Raw genomic sequence first — 14,411 nt, forward strand, 5'->3', positions numbered from 1 at the left:
TCCTAAGCCAAAAATTAAATTTTAGGAAAGTTCCAGGCATAATGGAAAGAAGACTGGATTGAGAACTAAAAGACCTGGGTCAACAAGACAGTCCTTCCAATTCGCTGTGTGACCGGAAGTAAGTTGATTAACAGTTTCTTCACCTGTAAAATGGTTACAATAATGGTTACAATAATGTAAAATGGTTACTTACCTCATAGTGTTATTGTATGAGGAGCAAATGAAGTAAGCCACTTAAAACAACTAACCCAGGACATGTGAGTCATTCCATAAACATTGGTTGATTTTTTTTTTTTTTCACATTTTAGTTCAACCTCACAAAGGAGTACCATAGTACTTGCTTGGCAGTCTATCATTGGTACTCAGCTAAAGCGAGGAGACCGGCAGCAGCCGAAAGGGCTGTGAAGAGGGATTTCTTGTGTGTGACTGAATTCTGGATGTGTTTCCTAAGATGCTGATGTGTCCACACTAAAAGGCAAAGATGTTTGCCAGTGTCCCTCCAGAACATACAATCTGAAGAAAAAAGGCAGAGTTGTTATGTGGTCAGAGTTGACTGTCCGCCCAGACCACTCTTCCTCTGCTGGTCTCTTGTGCTCCAGGGAAAATGTTGGCATCACAGAAAATATGTCATTCTGTTGGTTTAAGCTCAGAGAGTGAGTCAGCCATATAGTGCCTCATGAAGCAGGTGAATCCAACCACCTCTAAAGGAAATTAAGCTCTCTTCCTTCCCACAAGATATTTTAGAACAGTAGACTATCGATTTCACATGGCAGCAGCAAATCCATACTCTCATCTTCCCATTTCACCAGGAACCATTATAGGGCTCTTCCTCAACTGCATATGCCCAGTCAGGCCACTTACCTAATTCACATAACAGATGCAATCCCTAGCAATGAAAAAACTGCCCCATCTCCCTTGTGATGCATGCCCAGTTGTCCAGTTGTCTAGTTTATAGCTATTCTATAACCTTACACACAGTCCTCTATCCTGTCCTCAGCTGACAGCCATCCTTTCTCATCACAAACTCTACTCTGAATAAACCAAAGGTTTGATTTTCATATTTTGGGTTTTTTTTTATTACTGTTTCATCCAACTTGAAACCATAAAAGCAAACTTAATGTATAAGAACAAGCTCAGGGAAAAAGAAATTTGCACATAAGTTGAAACACACTTATTATATCAATCAGCAACTGTCACAATAATGCTGAGTAACTAGCCAACCTAGAACTCAGTGACTACACCATAAGGCTCTGTGATATGGTTTGTATCTGTGTCCCCATCCAAATCTCATGTTCAATTGTAACCCCCAATGTTAGAGGTGGGGCCTGGTGCGAGGCAATTAGATCAGTTTCTAATAGTTTAGCACCATCCCCCTAGTGCTGTTCTCATTATAGAGTTCTCATAAGATCTGGTTGCTTAAAAGTGTACAGGCTGGGCCCGGTGGCTTATGCCTGTAATCCCAGCACTTTGAGAGGCTGAGGCGGGTGAATCACAAGGTCAGGAGATCCAGACCATCCTAGTGAACATGGTGAAACCCCGTCTCTACTAAAAATACAAAAAATTAGCTGGGTGTGGTGGCACACGCATGTAGTCCCAGCTACTTGGGAGGCTGAGGCAGGAGAATCGCTTGAACCCGGGAAGCGGAGGTTGTAGTGAGCTGAGATTCCACCACTGCACTCCAGCCCGGACAACATAGCAAGGCTCCATCTCAAAAAAAAAAAAAAAAAAAAAAAAGTGTGTAGCACCTTCCACCTCTCTCTCTTCTGCTCTGGCCATGTGAATATGTGCCTGCTTCCCTTTCATCTTCTGCCATGATTGTAAGTTTCCTGAGGACTCCCCAGCCATGCCTCCTGTACAGCCTATGGAACCATGACCCAATAAAACCTCTTTTCTTTATAAATTACCCAGTCTCAGGTATTTCTTTATAGCAGTGTGAGAAAAGACTAATACACTCTTCCTTAGGCTGCAAGTCAGCTGAAATAACTCTATTCCACAGTGGTCATTCTGGGCGCTTTGCTAGAGAGACAGCTGCTGGTATCAAGAGAAGAAGTTGAAGGCTTCCAGAGGTTTATGTGGACACATGCAAAGCATCTTAAGGCCTGGAATCAGAACTCACACACTGTCACTTCCTATGTATTCCATTAACCAAAGCAAATCACAATGCCAAGTCCACATCAGTAGAGTGGGGAAATATACTCCTCTCATGGAGGTAGTGGGGATAAAGAAAGTAAATATTTGCCAAACAATGATCTAATCTACAACACCTATGTACACATCAGCTAGTTATTCCTTACACACTAAACATTTCCCTGCAACTCAATATTTGTCTTTCTTGCCAGATATTGCCAGAGTTAGAAGTTAGATAACACAATACCTCTATGGATAGGGAAGTTGTCTCTATAACAAAACTTTCATGAGGTCTATCCATCACTGCCTACTCAGCATTAGGTAAGAGAAATGAGATAATAAACAGATATTAGAGCATCAGGTAAGAGATAAGCCTTTCTTCTGGTTGTATGCAGCAGTCACTAGAAATAGATGCATGTATAATAGATGTGTAATTCAAACACACACACATACACAAACCACAGACATTTTTGCAAATTTGGCAGTGCCATGGGGAACCTCCAGCTTGTGGTTTGGCCTTTCATGTGGAGTTTCACTTGAGTATTTGCTTTGGAATTTGATAAACACAGCTATTCACAGGGCTATCATCACATGGTATATTTGCTACCACAGAAACACAGAACGTCTTCTAAAGGAACAGCCCCTATTTATCCTGTAAGCTGAATTCCTGCCATTTCCCAAAGATCCCACAAAATGACTCCACGGGTTCCTACTTCATGGTAATTTGGAATAGGGGGTAATGCATTTGTTTTCCACAAATCCTCTTTTGCCTCCTTCCTTTGGCAGAATTACCTTCATCATGCTTTATTTTAAAACATAAAAAAAAAAAATCAAGAAGTAGGGAAAATAGTCTCATTTTAACAATTGAAAAGTAGGAGTGGGCAGGGATGAAGTTCTGGCTAGCATGGTCTTCTGGACCCTCCTATTTTCCTAACAAGATCTAGGAAAAAGAATTAACAATAGGCTGTCACAACATTATCTTCAGAACTTCTTCACCTATAATTTAACTTTTTATTGTTATGAGGAAGGACAACAAACCTTTTTATCTCTTCTATTTGTGCAGGATTTAAACTAAGAGAAATTTAGTGGGAGACCTACTAGAAAATGAAACACCAATCTAAAAGTCCCAGAAGAAGGGACCACACAAAGTAGCAGAGAGTGGCCAGCTCTGTAATCAGGCAAATGTGGGTTTGAATCCAGATTCCGCTCCTTCCTCTGTCATCAGGCAAAATTGCTTAACGAAATACTGTTTAAGTTACTTATTGCTGCATAACAAACCACCTCAAAACTCAGTAATTTAAAACAACCATCTTATCATAGTCATGGTTTTGCAGGGTCTAGAATTAGGGCAGTGCACAGCAGGGAAAGATTATCTCTGCTCTACAATGTCTGTGGCCTCAAACAGAGTAGTACAGAGAACTGAAAATGACTGGGATGGCCCAACTCTGTTCATACGTTTGGGGCCCACATTTTAACTGACAGTCAGGGTTTCCTGAGGGGATAGGGGGCAGGTTTTTTCACCAGTTTCTAATGAAGCTAGAATATGTCCAAGATGACTTCTAGGCTAAGATGGCTGATGAGCTAGTGCTGGCTGGGTATAGATCTCTGTCCGTCTCTCTGTCTTCCTCCACCCCCTCCCCAGGTAGCCTCTCCACATGGCTAGCCTGGGCTTCTTCAAAGCGTAACAGTCTCGGTGTACTTGAAATTCTCACATGGCAGCTAGAACTAAAGCAAAAGCTTCCAGGCCTCTTAAAAACTAGATCTAGAACATGCAGTGTCCCTTCCACCAAATGCTGTTGGTCAAGTCAGCCACAAGCGCCAACTCAGAGTCAAAGGAGGGGAGAAAACACCCACTTCTTGATGGAAAGATGGCAAAGAATTTGCAGCCATTTTTAATCAACCCCAGACTCAGTTTCCTCATTTGTGAAATAAAGACCACAAAAAACCTATTTTATATGACTGTTTTGAGGATTAGATAAAATGTATGTAATATATCTGACATTTAATTAGCATTGTAAGCAGTAGCCTTTATTAATGACAGTTTGTTTGAACATGAGAACATCTACAACTCCAAGATCAGACCTTCACCTTACCAATATGAAAGGAATGAGAGAACCAAAATTTCCAAGGATGTCAAGATATATCTAAGATAAAATATAATGTATAATAATGTCCATATTCTATTATTTCCTGTTGATTTGCTCCCAGTGTTATTAGCCTTATATTGTTTTCATGGCTCAGGTGAATCTAATATCCATTCCTAAAGGTGGAACAGGCCACCATTATGGTGAAATGTTCAGTAACATGAGGGTAGATGAGGAATGTCCTGGTGGTGAGAGCAGATGTATAGAAAGAAGTTCTATTGTCAAAAATGGCCCACGTATGTCAAGCCCTCTACAACAGGCAATCAAAGCAACCTTCTGCACAACCACACCCTTACCCTGATGGGTGGAAAAAGAACCCTTCTGGTGCCTCTAGACTTTTGACCAGCAACCAAAAGTCTTAGAGAATAGGACTCGAGGTGGAATCCCAGCTCTGGCCCTTGCCACATGAGCCAAGTTCCTTACCTCTCTGCACGTCTGTTTCTTTCATACAGGAGGGTACAGTGTGTGGTAAGCCACATGGGAGATGCCCAAAGGCCCTTCTGTCAGGAGCTAGCACTGTCAGTGGATATGATACTCACTGTCCCCGATTTTTGCATCCATTACTTTAAACTTCCCACCTGCACAAGTGCACTCATATCGATAGCACATGTGACTTATGCTTGGGTTGGAGAATTAACTTAGTTGGTGGTGACCAAAGAAACTGAGATTCTACAGGGAAGGGGGCAGCCCAGAGCCCCAGGACCCGTTCAGAAAGCTGGGAGCTCTTCTGTTGCTACAAAAGCCTTTTCTGAACAGTACATTTGGTTTCTGGCCTCTCACCAAGGTGGCAGGATGCTTTCTCAGGGAGTTATGTCTATCACTCCCTTTCTAGGGCCTCAAAGTACTGCAGTCTGGCTTCTACCCCCATGAATCCATCAGAACAGCTCTATGGAGGGCCACCACAGACATTCATATCCACAAAGACAGAGGACTTTTTATTCTCCCACTTGACCCTGTGTGGCAGCATTTGGCACTGTTGACTTCTTTTTTTAAGCACTCTCTTCTCAGCTTCAAGCCGTCTGGTTTTTTCCTACCAGCCCATTCTTCTCATCCTCTTCACAGGTTCATCCTCCTCTACCTGCCAGTTAAATTTTGGAGTTTCTCAAACTTCGGTGCTGGGTCTTCTCTTCTCACTCATACTCCTTGTCTCCTGACAGCCTCACTTAGGACTGTCCCTCAATCGCCTGATGAAAGCACAAAAACGTACATCTCCAGTCCAGGCCTCTCCCGCAGACAACTCCTGAGAGGTATCGCCATGGTACCGTAAACCCAAAATGTCCAAACCTGAACCCATGATTTATCCCCACCAAGGATGGTCTTCCTCTAAGGTATCGTTTCTCCGTTTATGAAACTACCATCTATACAGTTTCTCAAGCCAGAAAACTAAGTCATCCTTCATAGATTTCCTTATCTCTTCCCTATCCTGTTATCTCTCAGTTTATCTCACTCTCTATTATCCTCTCATTGAGGCCACTGTAATAGGCTAGTAGCTATTATAGCTCACGAAGTTTTTTTTGTTTGTTTGTTTGTTTTTTCTCTTTTGCCCAGGCTGGAGTGCAGTGAAACAATCATAGCTCACTGCAGCCTCAAATTCCTGGGATCAAGCCAACTTCCCACCTCAGCCTCTTGAGTACCTAAAGTCTACTGGTGCACACCATCACACCTAATTTTTTCAATTTGTTTTTGTAGAGACAGGGTATCACTTTGTTGCCCAAGCTGGTCTCAAACTCCTGACTTCAAGCAATCCTCCTGCTTTGGCTTCCTGAAGTGCTGGGATTACAAGCGTGAGCCACCATGCCCAGCTTCAATCAGTATTCTTTTTTTTTTTTTTTTGGAGATGATGTCTCACTCTGTTGCCCAGGCTGGAGTGCAGTGGTGCAGTCTCGACTCACTGCAACCTCTGCTTCCCGGGTTCAAGCGATTCTCCTGCCTCAGCCTCCTGAGTAGCTAGGATTACAGGCACATGCCACCATGCCTGTCTAATTTTTATGTTTTCAGTAGAGATGGGGTTTCACCACATTGGCCAGGCTGGTATTGAACTCCTGACCTCAGGTGATCCTCCCACCTCGGCCTCCCAAAGTGCTGGGATTACAGGTGTGAGCCACTATGCCCAGCCTCAATCACTATTCTTACAAACTGCACACCATTTGTAGACTGTGAAATAAATAAAGTGGATAGCAACCAGCCCGTTTTTAAAAAACTAAAATAGACTAGATAAAACATAAAAGAAACATTCATTCATAAAAAGGCTTAGGTCTTGACACTAACTTCTGGTGTGTGTCTGCATGTGTGTCTGTATGTGAGCATACAGTCACAATACAAAATGTATTTCTTATAAGGAATCACCTACAAAAAATGTTTGACAGCCACTGACATAATCTAGTCGGGCCTCCTGCAAAACGTTCTCTACAAGACAACCAGAGTGATTCTTTCAGTACATGAATCTGATGTCACTTCCCACAGCTTCTCCCACCATCCAGAGCTAATACTGGCCACCTCTCCAGCTCCAACCTTATCTTGATTTACCCTCTTTTCCAGTGCTCCCCCTTCATGAGGCTTCTTTCATCTCCTTCTGATTTCCACGTTTCCTTTTAACATAGAAAAATGTCATGAGCTGTTCCCTTAGTCTGTTTCCTTCCCTTTAATTGCCTAATTAACACCTACTATGCTTCTTGCCTTATATACTAGAACACATTTACATTTTTATGTGTTTTGTATGAAAGTTTGGTTTATGTCTCTTTTACTCACTAGACTTGAAGGTCAGTAAGATCACGGACTATGCTTTTATATACCCTTATATCCCCAGCGTCTATCTCACTCCTTGGCACACAGTAGGGCCTTTATCAATATTAGTTAAATAAATCTGAATGTGAATTCCAAGTCTGAAATTTCTAAGTTATGTGAGTTCCCGTTTTATCTACACTGAGTTTCGGTTTTTCTATCTGTAAAACAGGGATAATAATACCACTCTGGGTTACTGTGACATTAAATATGTCTAAAGCACCCTGCCTCTAATAATGAGTAAATTATTTGATAAGTGAATGTATGATATAATTTCCCAAAGAATCCATTTCCCTAGTGCTAACATCATTGCTGTCAGTGTTCTTCAATCTCTACTTCTGATTTTAACAGATCTCAACTTTTGTTAGAGTGGCCTTTTCTCATTTGTTTCTTTTACATAAGGCACCAAATCCAAGCCATCCCATGTCCTTGGCTAGTTGAATAGCTCTCAAATTTTCCTGAGTTCATAACCAGTGCTACGTCGCTTAATGCTGATTTGGTCTTTACTTACATCATTTTTTTCCTCAGACCATAAATTCCTTGAGAGTAGGGTCCATAGACTACATTAATGTATAAATTTTATAATTTTTCCTGCAGGAGCATGAAAGGCATCCTGGTATATTAGTAAAAGTACAAGGCTTAGACTCAAATGGTCCCTTCATTTTACTGTTTGGTAGCAGGGTAATTCTCAGCTAATCTCTTAAATCTGTTTAAGCCAGTGGTTTCCAAACATGAAACTACTGTACATTAAAATCATCTTTTTCATTTGTATTTTTTAAAAATACTAATGCCTGGTTTCCACCCCTAGTCATTCTGATGCAATGGGCATAGGTTGCTGCCGAGGCATTGAGATTTTTGAAAACCCCCCAGGAAATTCTACAACGCTGTTTGGAAATCTTTGCTCTAAATCACAAATTCTCTTATCTGTAAAACAGTGGTGAAAATGTTCCAATTATAAACAGTTAATGAGATACTTTAACAAGATCGTAGATGGTAAAAGTCTTGGCACATTAAAAGTAATCAGATAATAATTGTTACCGTTGTCAGCTGGTTGTAGTGAAAGTAGTAATATATAGTCACGAGGAATCAGATGGTGAAGATTCATGAGGACACTTGTCAGCCTAGCTGGTTATGGAGCATATTTAGAACCCTTTAAATGTCAACCCAATTTCTATACATCTGGAACTTTTTTCTGACTTGTAGAAAGCACCTCACTGCAGAGGTATCTTTTATTTGGATTTACCTACAAGTGACATAGAAATTTGCCTTTCTCATCTCATGAGCAGAAGGTACGACACGTCCTGTAAGTCTAATAACTACTCAGGAAAACTTTTTCAGTGCCTTCAGCATTTACAAGGCTAACTTTAATACGTGGGGAAAAAATTTTGATATCAAGTTGCATCTGAGCCTTTGAAACTATTTTGGGTCAGCTACACAGCAGAAGTTGGAGGCTGGCAGAGAGCCGTAAAACTGAGCCAAAAATAAACCAAAGACCATTATAAAAATGCTTCGAGTGCCAAAAGCATGAGATGTTAAAATTGCAACATAATGGAGTAAAAATTTACAAAAGAGGCTTTCCAATGGTGGCACAAAGTGTTCCAACCCAGAGAAAGACAGTTCACAGGGAAACGTTTGGAGAGTAAACTCAGCGCCTGAAAATTAGCCTTCCAGACATGGAAGAATGCCCCCATCCAAGGCTATTCACAATGTATTACCCATCAAGAACCAAGAGTATTAATGTCCTTCCCCTGTTGGAGAGCACAGGCTGGATAGCTGGGTTACAGGAGAAGTTTTCATAAAAATTAATTGGGACACTCAGCTTTTCCCAATATTCAGCAAATGCTGCTCTACTTGCCCGTCTCTTAGCCTGGACACGTTCTTCCTCTCAATATCCAACCATTCATTCCACAATGCACTTGGGTGTACCTATTCATTATTTATGGTCTTATTTTCCTGAGCTCCAGAAAAGGTGGTAATGTATGCTCAGTGCAGTCCCTTGGTGGAGGCTTTCCGGAAGGGTGGCATCAAGTGCTGGGTGTCTTCCTCCTGGCTCTGCCCCGCCTGCCAGTCTCAGCTTTCTCTGCTTCAGTCCGTTCCCACCCTCCTTTTCCACAATTAGGAACTGCTACCAATTGCACATGGACAGATTTATGCATGGCTTGAGACCAGCCAGTCTCCCACTGATGGTCTAAAAGAAGAGTATGTTCTGTGTCAACAATCCTTTGTACAGAGTCCAAATGGCTTTTTGTACATACTTCTTTTGACCCAGGCCCATAATTTTTTTAGGTTAGAATTTTATGAGCCCGATGCAAAGTCTATCAACATTTTCTCTATGAGACATATTCAGGGTACAGCATGTTTCTGAAGTGTGCAAAGATTTGGGGATATTTCTATCATTCCATGCCAAGAGAAGGCACTGGGAAAAAAGAGGAAGAAGGGGAGATGTGGAGTGGCAGGTCTAATGACCACTTACTAAGGGAGTTATAAATACCAAGACAGATACAATTGTCCATCAAAACATTTTGAAGTAGCTTTGCATTAGAACTGCAGATTCAATTATGCACTCCTCATTCAGGTGGTCCCCCACAGTGAGACCACCAGGGCTACTAAGACCCAGAGAGTGACTTCATCAGCCAAGAGCTGTACCATTCCATGCCATAACCCTGCTATGACCCCTGGCTGAAAAGATCAAGGGGATGATACAGTCAACAACACAACAGTGCACCAGACCACAACCTCAATTTTCCCTAAAGATTTGCCCTTCTTGTCTATGTCATGGTGTGACATTTGAATAAGCTAGCAATACTATGGACTGTGGTCTTGAGGGGCTTCAGATTGATAAGGACTATTGTATCTCTTCACACAATTGGGGAATAAACAGTCTTGATGCTCATGCTATACTCACTTATGTAGAAATTCAAAGAAAGTTCTCTGCTCTCTAAAAATGGCAAGTTGATGAGCATAGACAGGAAGCAAACTATAAAATGCTTAAGAGATGATCATATTTTCCCTCAATATCCCATTGAGTATTTTCATCAATGTCTAATTTTTAAGAAAAGCCCAAAGAAAGCACACAGACTCAAAACTCCATGATGTTACCAGCAGACACCAGGAGTCTAAAATGAAATGATGAGAGCGGGTTTTTCTTCCAGGCCCATTTTCCTCCCTATTTTTCTCTTTTCCATCTTCCCAAGGTTATTGCAAGATTTATACTAAGGAAATGATAACCTGCTCTGTAAATGTAAGAGATTATTCATTTTATTATCACCCTTAGCCCATTCTTATTCTTCTTTTCATGTTATCGATCCCATTCTACCCCAGTTGGGGTGTTGAGACTGCTGCCTGGCCCTCTGGGCCTTTCCTGAGAAATCTGAGCTTTCCTTCTCAGCCCTCTTCTGACCCCTTGCCACTGCATCAAAAAACATCATTCCTGATCATTGGTTTTAAACTGCTGCAATCACAGAAATGTCATCAAGGTCAAGAATGTGAGAATGTGTGTATGCATGTGTGTGTGTATGTGAGTGTTTATATGTGTGCTTATTGTGTATGAGTATATAATTTTGTTGTTTAGCCAATTAAATCTTAAAAAATATGCATTTTTTTCCGTGCTATTCCCACACACCTTGATCTCCCAATCTAAATTGATCATCCAATTCAAACTAAGATCTTAACGACTAACCCTAGAATACTGTGTTAACCTAAGCTGAAAGGTATGATGACTAAAATAATGAGATCTAACACAAAGATAGCATAGATAGCAAAGATAGACCAGTATCTAGTCTAAGTGCTTTGTACATAGTAGCTCCCTTAATCCCTCAAACCTAATGAGGTAGGTGTTATCTTCAATTTAGAGATGGAGAAACTGAGACACAGGATTAGTGTAATTTACCCAGAGTAACACAACTAGGTAAGTGGATGAATCAGCTTTTAAACTGGTACTGTCTAGCTTCAGGCTCCATGTCTTAACTATTGTACTTGCCTACCTCAATATGGTATATGATAATTTACAAGTTGGTGCTGAGACTGTGGAAGATATATTTGTGAATACTTCCAACCACACCATTTGGCAAACAGACATTATTCCCCTATGTGATACTGCCCTTGGTGTGCTTCAGATTGGATAAATAAGTAGAACTTTTTGTCACTTTTGGTACATTTAACCATAAAAACCATTGTCAAGTAAAGGGAATAACCTCTTAAATGGCAGGTGAAACTGAGGTATTGCTTACCTAGCATGGTAGAATGATTCACACGAACTTTGAGACCTTTAGTCACAGCAATAATAGTAACGGTAGTAGTAGTAGTGCTAGAAATACAAATAATGATACTAATAATAATACCTGCAGTAGTAACAAGAGTCGTAATAGCGCCATGTTGATCAATTGTTATATACCAAGCATCATGGAAATGCTTTCATATGCATTATTTTCTTTAATCCTCACTAAAACCTCTAAAATAGGTCTTGTTAGCCTTTCAGCCTCGTCTTACAAGTGAAGAAGCTAAGACTTATAGGATGAGATTTTAATCCAGGTTTTAACTTAGTTCAAGGCTGTACAACCCTCTAGTGCCAATCAATTCTCTTATAAGTTTGCCTACCAGTAAGAGGAGGGGAGTTGAATTCCAAGTTGGCTTCCAGCTCTATGATGAAGGATTGAACACCGTTGAAGGGACATAAAATTGGACTTCATTAGAAAAGTAAGTAGAGATGGGATGATTTAAATTTTGTTGTTGTTGTTGTTGTGATGGAGTCTCGCTCAGTCACCCAGGCTGGAGTGCTGTGGTGCGATCTCAGCTCACTGCAACCGCTGCCTCCCGGGTTCAAGCAATTCTCCTGCTTCAGCCTCCCGAGTAGCTGAGACTACAGGCGCATGCCACCACGCCCAGCTACTTTTTGTATTTTTAGTAGAGACAGGGTTTCACCATGTCAGCCAGGATGGTCTTGATCTCTTGACCTCGTGATCCGCCCTCCTCAGCCTCCTGAAGTGCTGGGATTATAGACATGAAGCACCACGCCCGGCCAGGATGATTTGATTTTTAAAAAAGACTAAAGGTAATCTAGTTTCATGGAGAGGATATAAAGCATTTCTGCCCACAAAACCACACCTATGTATATACAGAAACAAAGAAGTCAAGGTGACCAAAGGCTGAAATAATCAACTTCCAAATCACAGATCAGAGTCTAAGAGAGCTGGATATGAAGGAAACAGCATGGTGTTGGAAGTTCAAGTTTACCACACATTTGGGAATTGTACCAATATGTACTAAAATGTAGAATAGGTACCACTTGGTAGTAAGAGAAGCTATTTTACATTGGTGTAGGACATGGCAAGAAAGTGATTTTCTTCATTGTTTCAACATTTCAAGGATAAACTCTCCATTTGGTGTTTGTATATATTTAATACCTTTATAGCATTTGCTAATTGCACTTTTAATAAAAGGAGAGCAAGCCTAAAACTCAGAGCCTCCACAAGAAAGAGTATCCAGCTAAAATTTGATGTTGTTGATCCATTTTTATTTTCTGTAGTTTCCTTTCATTGATAGCAACTGATGCTGGCTTTCAGTTGACAGTAATGCAGTGATTCTTAAACTTGAATGTGCACAAAAATCAATGGAGAGTTATTAAAACACAGATTCCTGGACCTCATCTCTGCAGATTCTGGTTCACTAGGTCAGCAGAGGGACCATAAATTTGCATTTTTAACTAGTTCCTACGTGATGCTAATGCCACTGCTCAGATGGCTATACCTGGAGTACTATCAGAGTAATTACACAAAATTTCTTCTTTAAAAAAAAAAAAAAGTTATTTTAGGCTGGGTGCAGTGGCTCATACCTGTAATGGCAGGACTTTGGAAAGCCAAGAAGGGAGAATTACTTAACGCCAGGAGTTCCAGACCAGTCTGGGCAACAAAGCAAGACCCTGTCTCTACATAAAATAAAAAATCGGCAGGGCATGGTGATACATGCGTGTAGTCCCAGCTATTCAGGAGGCTGAGGCAGAAGGATCGCTTGAGCCCAGGAGTTTCAAGTTACAGTAAGCTATGATCATGCCACTGCACTCCAGCCTGGGTGACAGAGCAAGATCTTGTCTCTTAAAAATAAAATTTAAAAAAAAGTTATTTTAATAAAAGATGAGTCACATTGTGTCTGGAATTGGTGGGTTCTTGGTCTCGCTGACTTCAAGAATGAAGCCGCGGACCCTCACGGTGAGTGTTACAATTCTTAAAGATGGTGTGTCTGGAGTTTGTTCCTTCAGATGTTCAGATGCGTCCGGAGTTTCTTCCTTCTGGTGGGTTCGTGGTCTCGCTGACTTCAGGAGTGAAGCTGCAGACCTTCCCAGTGAGTGTTACAGCTCTTAAAGGCGGCGCGTCTGGAGTTGTTCATTCTTTCCGGTGGCTTCGTGGTCTTGGTGGCCTCAGGAGTGAAGCTGCAGACCTTCACGGTGAGTGTTACAGCTCATAAAGGTCACGGACCCAAAGAGTGAGCAGCAGCACGTTGTCACCTCTCATTATGAGAATTAATGTTTCCTTTTTCTTTCTCATTTATCCTCTGGTCTTTTTGCTCTTCTTTGCTTGGTATATAGTCATCTGATAATCTGAAAGTTTTGTATTGTTTTTGTATATCATGATTAGCCTTATAGTTACAATCTTATGTATATGCTTAATCCTCACTATTGTGAACACTGATAAAAAAGGTTCCTGCAATTTTTTCTACCCCCATTTTCTCCCTGCCTCACCTGATTTTAGCTAATTATATTGTCTTTTTCTGTTTTCCTTTTTTTTTCCCCCCAAAATGGAGTCTTGCTCTGTCACCCAGGCTGGAGTGCAATGGAGTGATCTCGACTCACTGCAACCTCTGCCTCCTGGGTTCAAGCGATTCTCCTGCCTCAGCCTCCCAAGTAGTTGAGACTACAGGCGTGCGCCACCATAAACTAGTAATTTTTGTATTTTTAGTAGAGACAGGGTTTCACCATGTTAGCCAGGATGGTCTCAATCTCCTGACCTCGTGATCCACCCATCTTGGCCTCCCAAAGTGCCGAGGTTACAGGCGTGAGCCACTGTTCCTGTCCATTTGTTTCTTTTTGAGACAGAGTCTCATTCTGTCACTCAGGCTGGAGTGTGGTGGCGCAATCATGGCTCACAGCAGCCTCCATGTACCGGGCTTAGGCGATCCTCCTGCTTCCGTTTCACAAGGAGCTGGGCCACAGGCATATGCCATCATACCCAGCTAATTAAAAAAAAAATTATTTGTAGAGATGAGGTCTCACTATGTTGCCCTGGCTGGTCTCAAACTCCTGGGCTCAAGTGATCCTCCTGCCTTGGCCTCCCAAACTGCTGGAATTACAGATGTGAGCAATCACAC

This window comes from Pongo abelii, chromosome 13, assembly GCF_028885655.2.
Source record: "Pongo abelii isolate AG06213 chromosome 13, NHGRI_mPonAbe1-v2.0_pri, whole genome shotgun sequence".
NCBI classification, from domain to species: Eukaryota; Metazoa; Chordata; class Mammalia; order Primates; family Hominidae; genus Pongo; species Pongo abelii.